Raw genomic sequence first — 10267 nt, 5'->3', positions numbered from 1 at the left:
AAAATTAATTCTGAAGACACAAAGATGTATATTATTTCTTTTCAACTAACTTTATTTTTAATAATAAAATACACAACTTTATTCCATTTACCATTTAGATTATTTTAAACCACTCTTAAATTATTAAAATTAATTGCGAAGGTTATTAAAATTTTATTAAAAAAAAGTGGAAATAAATTGTGGAGGTTACATCAACACCTGACAAAACCCATATCTCGAATTATCATGTTAAACAATATCTCAGTGCTCAGTAAATTATTTTTCCATGATGGCCAACCCTAAATACGACCCAATAAAAAAACTATATAATAACAATTAATATGTCTGGTTATTGTGCGATTATTGTGTTGGCAAGCTTCAATTTGAACTACGTGTGATTGTGAAGGTTATTAAAATTTTATTAAAAAAAGTGGAAATAAATTGTGGAGGTTACATCAACACCTGACAAAACCCATATCTCGAATTATCATGTTAAACAATATCTCAGTGCTCAGTAAATTATTTTTCCATGATGGCCAACCCTAAATACGACCCAATAAAAAAACTATATAATAACAATTAATATGTCTGGTTATTGTGCGATTATTGTGTTGGCAAGCTTCAATTTGAACTACGTGTGCGATTATTGTGTTTGCAAGCTTCAACTTCACGCGTCTGTCTCTGTGTTAAGGTATGTGCTGCATGCGTCTGTCTCTGTGTTAATGTATGTGCTGCATGTTTTGTATTTGTTGAACATTTGAAAATGGTAGAGCAGAATTAGGATATATACATCAATGTAGTAGTTTAATCGGCTATCAGTTACTATGTAGGCCGAATTCCCTTTGATGATACAGCAGAATTGGGATATATGTATGGAGGCGGAATTCCCTTTGATGATAGAGCAGAATTGGGATATATGTATTTCACTGTCTGGGTTGAATTCTCTTCGCTTTTCTGTACTGCTCTGCTTCCATGAATTTACCAGTATGCTATTAAACCTATGTCAACCCTGCTCTGCTTCCATGAATTTACCAGTATGCTATTAAACCTATGTAGACCCTGCATTAGCAACTTATTTTTACCCACTGAGCAAACCACCATTGTTAACAATTTAGTTTTGCCCAACGTGCAAACCAGTGCCGTTACAAGGAATTACTTTGTTGTCCTGATGCATCCCTACAAGGTAGGACTGTAGTTTCACGATGCTCTGGAAAGGCCCCATTAAAGATGCACTTCTTTTGCTGATGAGTCAAATTATGGCTGCATTGCCCCCATCAGCAAAAGAACTGCATCAGCTGATACAAAGCGTGTTATCACACTGTAAGGTAAATGATATTCATAAAATATACCCAGATGAGAGTCTTCTCAATTCGCCATAATGGGTGTATTAAGCATAGTTGATCAATTCGCCTCAGCAGTCTTTGCTGAAGTTAGTAGGGTTATACAGATTTGTGAGTCTGCCCTATATCTCTTCAGCCACTGACACCAAGTTGCCGCTATTTACTGCCTTTCTTATCTTCATTTTCTGACCTGTATTTAGTGGTTCGCCAAAAAATTGCTATCCCCCTACAAAACCCTCTTGAACTATTTGCTAGAAAAGCTAAATTTCCTCCAAGTTTGGTGAATGAATCCTTCAATTTCTTATATGCTGTATTTTAGTCTCATGAAGTAAGTGGATGTTCGTTTTTTCCATTGAGATTTTTCTTTTCTACAGCCCCGTCTTTCAATGGTTGTTTAACCCCGTATGTTTCATGAGATAACCTTCATTTTGAAAGATCTTGGCTATTCTGGAGATAAACCTCCCTCGGTTTGTGCTTTTCCAAATGTGGATATGAAGTTGACTTTTAGGTCTACTGGTTTGTCGTTATGTGTTATGGGGATCTAAATTTTGAGATTAAAGGAAGAGATCATTGATTTTTGAGGATGCCTCACTTTTCGTTGACTGTCTTAAACTTGGACTGAAACTCCTTTAGTTTTTTTTAAAAAGAATTCCGGGAGATTCCGATCATACTCCATTGTTATGAGTCCTATCTCTACTTTTTCCGTCATAGGAGCTTCTTCTTTCATATTCTGCTGATGCTGCTCTCCTTGTTCTTCTTCTGGTTGTTCTCTAAGTTTTGCAGTGTTGTTCTGATTCCCTTGATTGTCCTCCTGTACATTCCTTTTGTTCTTGCCTCCTGTTTTCCTACACTCTGTGTAAGAGACCTCCCTAGGGTCTGCTAATAGATCTAATTTCTTCTGTAATTAAATGCGATAAGAGGCTTTAACTTACCTACTTACACGGCTTTTAAACAAATAAAATCTTGACATTTACATTTTAATTAACATAAATTAAAATGAATATTTCATTCTAATTAACTTTACAAGAGTAGTCTATGGAGGAATACCTGTACCGGTGGCTGATGGAGATACCTCTGTCCTACTGAACGCTTCTCTTTACAGACCCAACCGGATTTACCTCCCAGCCAACTAGGAAATAATTCCTAGCCCAGGAAACCTCCACAGGTTCCCTAGCCCTTCGAGCCCAAGTCCAACCAGATGTAGTGTGTGTCCAAATGAAAGATCCAAACCAAGATAACAATACTTCCCTCCTTTCAACAACCCAAGAAACCTCCATAGGTTCCTAAGGTCTCCAAAAACACAACAAGCCCAAACAATCACAACCAACCCCCACAATCATAAGCAAGACCCCCACCTCCTTTCTTCCTTCCCCCTTCCCTTTTTATACCCTGCTTCCCTTCTCCATCTCAACCACCTCTCATTAATGTCATTAACTTCTCATCCATCCTTACAATTGACTTCTCTTCTCCCAAGTAAGCTAGGAGTACATTTGGAAATGTGACATGAATATAAAATTGAGAATTTAATGGAAAAATATCATGTCTTCTCCCAAGTAAATCTGAAAAGCACATTTGGGAATGTGAGGTGTATATATATATATATTGATAATTAAATGGAGAGGACTATGTCTTCTCCCAAGTAAATGTGAGGGTACATTGGGGAATGTGAGATGTAATTACATGGAGAGGACCATGTCTTCTCCTTAGTAAATGTGAGGGTACATTGGGGAATGTGAAATGAATATATATATTGATAATAAGATGGAGAGGACTATGTCTTCTCCCAAGTAAATGTGAGGGTACATTGGGGAATGTGAGATGTAATTACATGGAGAGGACCATGTCTTCTCCTTAGTAAATGTGAGGGTACATTGGGTAATGTGAAATGAATACATATATTTTGAAATAATGGAAGGAGACCATATCCTACCTAATATTCAATTTGAGAAGGTAAGTGGGGAATTTGAATAATGGAAATCATGAATTTTATATTAGACTAATATTTCTCAATATTTTTAGATAATGTAAACATTAACAAAATTTGTAGGATAAGATTTAAGTGGGGCATTACACTCTGGGTCTTGTTCCTCCTCTGCCCCTAATTGATCATTGTTGATACCTCCATCTTTTTCACCAACTCTTTTAATTTAGCTTGGAGGTTGCAAGATTGGGTTGCAAAGGCTGCAGGATTAAATATTTGGTTGCAAGACTCATATCTGAATCTTGTGGTGGGTTTATTGGTTTTCTTCAGGTCCTTTCCTCCTTGCTTGAGTAGCTTGTGCCCTTTGGGTTGGCTCTTCGTCCTCTTCCACTTCATTCAACACCTCAAATTTATTCAAATCATTTGTCTAGGCCTCTTGTTTTTATTTCCCATTTCTTCTTTGCATTTAGATTTATATTTCACGTCGTTGAAACTCTTGACATTGGTTTTCCCACCTTGAGTAGCCTTTTACTGGGTGCCCGTGTTCATGACAGGTTTGGCACCTAAAGGGAATTTTAGGTTCATGAGTCCGTATATCTTGTCAGAGCAGGTGTATCACTTTTGATTTGGTTATTTTGGAAAGCTTGATGAATAACCTTTTTTTTTTAATACTTGGAATGAAAGCATGGAAAGCCTCCGAGTACTTCTCCACATTTTGTGGATGGTAAACCAGGTAAACCATTGGCCCTGATTACGGGACCTCACCCCAAAGGAATTGAAGAGAGTCAAACCCGTGATCAACAACAACTAACAACAATATCAAAGAAATTCATGTCTGGCTCTAGATCGCTTGAGCTAACTCTTGGGACTAAAGCTTGATGAATAACTTGACTGCGTTTCCATTTCAAATATGTTCTAGGATCTACTCTTTCCAGAGCCTTAACAATAATAGGCAATGATGGATCCACATTGTGGTCTTAAAAAAAAACTCTTTTTAAGAATCAATACCTCATATCTATGAATTAAAATTCCATTTAAAGGTCCTTCCCCTGTCCTTTTGTAAGCATGAGAATAATTATGAAGGACCCTTTGGTCCGAAGGTTTAGATAATTAAAACCTATCAGTTGCCATTTTACAAGTTGAAGTATCCACCATTGCAAGGTATATACTATATTTTGAAGGTCACTAATCAAGAAACACATAAATTATGGTGTTGTACTTTACTTGTCGAATTTCCCACTTTGGTGAATGAGATTTATGTACAAGGGCCTTTCTCCCCCTTTTTCAAGACACTTTTTTGGGTGCTTGGATTCGGTCTTTGATCTCTTTTGCATTGGCCTATAGTTGCTTAAGAGGCACCTTGTGGGGTGGAAACTACTTCTTCATGTAATAGTACCTTGTGAGTTGGAAACTATATCTTCATATAATAGCAGATCAGGATGGGACACTACCCCTTGACTTAGACACCATAGGCACCTCCTACTTGTAGTTCTTGTATTGACAAGATCCCTAGATCTGCTGTCTAGAGTGCAACCTACTTAACAAAAAATATAGTAGCAATTTTTATTTTTATTTTTTTGAAAGTGCTTTTTTTAAAGCTCACACACACTGCCATTTGGCTAAGATTCTGCCAAAGGGGTACTCTTTTGTCAAATTCACCTAAGATCTGCATGTGATCCCAAATACTTGTTGTTTTGTTACCCCTTGATACCTATTTACTTTAGGAAACGTTGAAGATAGTTTTGACAACTCACAACTTTTGGATTTCCTGGTCCATTTGCACAACATACCTAGGATTCATTCTATATGGTCTTCTATTAACATGTTATGGTTTTGGAATTTATTCAATTGCGAGTGCATACAACCTTGGTGGAATTCGTTTCTAATCATGGGATGACCATGTAGACACATCTATATAATCCTCGAATATATTAATGACAATGGTAACTGACTGTAGATCTTGGTTGTTCACAACTATTATATTTATGGGCTATTTTGTAATTCATCTATTAAGGATTTCCTATTTTCAAATTTGTAGTTTGTCTTCATTGGCCTTAACATTTTTATTTTCCACCTTGAAGTTTGAGCTATGTTGTTGAAGGATTCATCCCCAACATGGGAACACCTTCCCCATACCAAAGCCATTGCTATAAGGACATAACCATCGACCAAACTGGTCAATCCCAAAAATTGGCACTGAAGTGAACCCTAACTGCAACTGGTGAAAAGGGTGAACATGAACGTTGTTAATCGAAAACTACCAAAATATTCAAATGGTTTAAAAAATATTTTTGTATATCCATGTGAATCCAAACCATTATACCCAAATGTGCTAAGTTTTCTCATTATATATCAAGGAAGGGTGAATATAACAAAATAGCACTAAGTGTAATCCGTAGTTTAAACAAATTACACCTCTTCACCCACTTAATTTTGCCAATGTGCATGAGGTCCAAACAGTGTTGCACATAGAGTCCATCAAATGGTGGGGTGTTTGGTTTCCAACATCTTTCTTGCCAAATACATAGTTGGAGGTAGGGGATTCAGATGATTCTACTAAATCCTTCACAAGCTCAAAAATTTAAAATCAATAAAGTAAATGGCGTGAAATAAATGAAAGGGGGTGCATCACTAAATAGATAGTGGAGGGGTTTAAAATTAGGTTTAGGGTTTTATGTTTTACATTATTTTTTATTATTTTAATTTTATTTTCTTTTTAACGTGTTTTATTAATAGATAGGAGGAGGGGTTCAGATTTAGGTTTAGGGTTTTATTTATTTTTATTCTTATCATTTAAATTTTAGTTCTTTTTAAAGTGTTCTTAGTGGATCCATGATGTAATGGTATGGATTTGGTTAGACTAGAAAGACCCACCCCATATTGATCTGGCCATTTCTGGTTTAAAGGGTTGGTTTTGAATTGAAAACCCCAGAATTGGTCTGATGATTTTGATAACATTGATGAAAATGCACGATATTTCTGCAGATGCTCGCTTGTTTGTTGGGAGAAGTACCCGATTTGAGATAATGTCTCCTCATGAAAAAAGAGAGCCCTTCCCTCCTGCCCAAAAGCCAAAACAACAACAAATGAAAAAAAGTCCTAGATGTTGTTGGCACTTATACGGATCCCAATTATTTGCCACTGGGTTACAAAGGGTCTTTAGGTGGAACAATCAAGAGGCCAATCCACACTGTCACCTTGGCTGGTTTCTTCTTGCTTCGGGCTCGTGCTTTTCCAGTCTTAGGGAGGTGTCCCTAGGGATCTGGAGGCTAAAATAGCAAACTTTAGAGGTTAAATCGAGCCTTAGATGTGAAAATCAGCTTGCTGCCATGTGTAGAAAATGTAAGTTAAATAATGAATCAGCAAATTAAAAGGCAAGAAGCACATAAATTTGTTGGAAAACACAGTTCCCTGTGTCAATATGCTGCCCGGGGGTGAATCTGTGAGTAAATAGTAGAGCTGAACCAAAAATTGGGTTAAATAAATGAATAAAAGGATTGTGAAGATGCTGGAGCACTCTCTTTTCTCCTTGGTTGGACGAGTGCCTCAAAGAGTTGGGTGATGCAGTAAAATAAGAAGGAAATCTGCAACTAGATTAGTAAATCCTACTTTGCGAACAAATAAAATGTCAAGTAAAACATATAGTAGCTCAAAACATTAATAGACTAGTCCACACTCTATGTTAAATGGTTTCTTGATTCTCGAAGATAAGATCTTTGCATTAACGATCCTGATATTACATCCATGATGAATGACAAATTCGTAACCAACTCTTCAAGAACATGGAGAACACTCTCCTATGCTGCTACCATATTTTGAACGTGATAAGCAAGAAAACAAGATAAGATGGGAGATGTTTTGAAATCCCTGATTGCTTTGTAAACTTAGAACTATTCTTGCCAATGTCGCTATAATATTGGAATTATCGTGAGTTTTTAAAGCTTCCATATTATCACCCTAAAATATCATGATATTTTGTTATCACTGATATTATTGTGATATTTTTTGATAGTATTGTGGGCTGATGGAAAATATCACCCCATTCACATCAATGTCCCTTTAAGACTTGATTTTTGTTTTTTTTTTAATTTATTTTTTATGTTTTAAACTCAATTCGTAAATAGATTTATGGATTAATAACTGAGGAGTGCGTCATTGTCTTTCATCAAACTAACTATGGGAAATCCTATGTTTTCATTGCTATGAGTGAACTGAAGATATTATGGAGTGCGGATTGATTCCGATCTACTGTTTCTATAGTTCTATTGATACACCACAGGAGGGGTGAGGGTTTGCAAGGAAGAGGAGGATACTTTTCCACTTCCAGTGAATAGACCTTTGGAGGAGAAGATTGAAAGTGCATCATGGCCACTACCTACATTGAGGTAGGTAGTTATTAGAATACATTTCACTTTCACCATGGCTTTCATCTCAGCACCAACTCCTTTCACCTCATTCCCAACACATATTGCTTCCAAAGGAAGCATTGTTACTTTTGCATGTAAAAGGGAGAGAGGGGATCGATGATACTCATTGTAGAGTCTAGATGACTCATGATGATGAATCATGAGATACATTTGTTATTTTTTGTTGTCGTGATTTTGTATCAGCTAGGAATTGGGAGTCAGGACAACTATTAGAATTTAGTATCAAAGTATGTTGCATCACTTGACATCTTAATATCTTATACATCTTATTATTCAATCTTATTTTCCTATTTGTGGCAATGTGTTTGTGTCTGATGTTGTTGTATTTATAGATGTTTAAAAAAGATAAAAATGAACATTTTTTATATTTTTAACATTGATATTTTTCTATATTTTCCCCAATATTGTTGATAAGTTATATCCCAAACCCCCACTTGTATATTCGCTAACATGATATTGGCAACACTGCTTTGAACTCTTTATCTTTTAGAGTTAGTGAAACTCCCATTAGAGGTGCCCTTATTTCTGGCAATTAATCACTGCAATAATTGTTTGACCACTGTGTAGTGTTATCTTCTGGAGTCATCGCATTCATGTTTGTTGGAATCGATGTTTTGAACCAACCTTTGTGGTTCATTATCAGGATTAGATCCATGAGTGGTTTGAAACAACCCTAAACATAGCATGTATCCCCTCCTTTGATGAGTCCATGAATAGAGATGTGTAACTATTAAATGAAGGCACCTCCATTATGAGTTGATCCGAATTGGATCCTTAAACACTCTTATAGTTTCCTAAACTCTGTAAAACTCATACCAAAGTTTTAAAGTGCTATGGATGTCGAGCTTATCAGAAATAACCTTTGGACAATGGCAATTTGTGGTCAGCACGGAGCAACGAGGACCCTCGGTCAAGCGCGCAGATCGTTGGCCCATGGTAACCGTGTGCTGGCACAAACTGGCAAAACGGGAAGTCAGATCCAGAAACGGAGGCAGTTTCTGATACGTGATTAGCGCTAAATTGCATATCACAGGCGTCCCCCTCAGTGAAGGAAAGCCCCGAGCGCTTGGTCACGGGGAAAAGCATAGAACCACACGCAAATAGCCGATTCCATTAGAAGGCGAGCCCCGCGCTAAAATCGGCAGGATATCGGAAGGCCCTCAAGCGGTAAGCGGGTTCGGCCGAGTCCCGCGCGATTCCATACAACGGATGACATGTGTCCAGCGGATGAGAGAGAAAACCGCTCTCATCGCGTGGGTAAAGGGAATGCTACTTACCCGCGTGATATGGACGAAGATCGTAGGATTTGGAGGCCCCAGATGAACGGCAGAGAAGCAATCCGATGGATGACTGGATTCGACAGGGAAATAGGTTGAGGCGGATAAGATTTGAGATCCGGCATGACTGATGAGTTGGCAGAGGGAACAGTTTCGCAGGCGATCTTGGAGCAACGGAAATAACGACCGTTCAAAGAGAACTAACACTCAGTTCGTGAGGAAACAGGTGGCCACCTCTTTGTGAAGCGTTATAGTGATGATGACGCAGAGCAGGGGAATTCCAGCGGACAGAGGTAGGAGATCCAGAGAGCTGGGAAGCAGAAACGAATAGTCAGGGAGCAAATTGGCTTTAAGCCACGAACAGACAGAGAAAGCAGAGAGGAGGAGAAGAAGCAGTAAAAGAGAGCAAAGAGAGAGAGAAGCAAAAAAATTGCAGAGAACAGAGAAGCCGAGCTGACCTGCAGAGCAAAGGCAACATCGAGCAGACAGAGACAGAGAGAGTCCGAGAGTCTGTGAACTCTAGAGAAGGCTTGAGAGGTTCAAGCAACTCCTTTGTGTATACCTGTCAGGTATTGAGTACCAAATTGGACTCATACCACTGAGACCAGTTGAGGTCGAGTTTCAGTAAGGGGAGTCTGTGTACTCTAGAGACTTGGGGGATCCAAGTACAGTCCTACTGATCATTATCTGTTAAGTGAGACTCAATTTGAGCTCACTATTGTAAAACTCTGCTTTTTAAGACACAATAGAAAGGCCACCACTGAAGGCTGGACCAGGAGACGTAGCCCAGGAGGATTGGGTGAACTCCTTATTAAATTTGTTGTGTTTATGTGTTTGCTTACTGTGTTCTCTTACTGTTTCAGTGTCTGTGTATTTCGCAATCTTATCGATCCGTTGCATAAAATAACATAGGCACACCCCAGCACTTGAGTCTGTAATACCTTCATTAATTAACTGAGATCATTCACGAGTGATTTCAGATCATGAGTTGAGGATAATTCATGCAGGTATTGAATTATCCTCAACTGCCTCCAAACTTTGATGGACTGATAACCAATTTACTCACTGCTTAGAAAACCAAGACCTTTGCAAAATCTGAATTTCATACTCAGAAAATAGATGAGTTTTCTGCAACAACAGTGGCTTGAAGTTCAGTGAATGGTTCTCCTCAGTTCACTGCCCCAAATAGATGAAATGACTGTAAAAAATTCCTACTGCTTTGGGTCCTGGGAATGTAGAGGCAGCAAGGGCCCTCAGCCTAGATGATTTAGATGCAGGTGACTGAGGCAAGTATTGAACTTATGGCAAGAGGGGAATAAGCCT

General features: G+C 38.0%; 1 protein-coding gene across 1 annotated transcript in view; it reads left to right on the top strand.

The window, feature by feature from the left end:
* The first annotated feature begins 512 nt into the window (after positions 1-512).
* Positions 513-10267, top strand: part of LOC149232968 (2-alkenal reductase (NADP(+)-dependent)-like) — a 161931-nt gene continuing 152176 nt past the window's right edge. The window contains exon 1 of the mRNA XM_089379616.1: positions 513-670. The gene's annotated coding sequence lies outside the window, so the exon portion shown is untranslated. The remainder of the gene's footprint in view (positions 671-10267) is intronic.

This window comes from Pinus tabuliformis, chromosome J (genome assembly GCF_031772625.1).
Source record: "Pinus tabuliformis cultivar Carrire ecotype Pingquan chromosome J, CPIR1, whole genome shotgun sequence".
NCBI classification, from domain to species: Eukaryota; Viridiplantae; Streptophyta; class Pinopsida; order Pinales; family Pinaceae; genus Pinus; species Pinus tabuliformis.
Note: the sequence above shows the minus strand (reverse complement) of the source record. Positions and strands in the feature narration are given on the sequence as shown.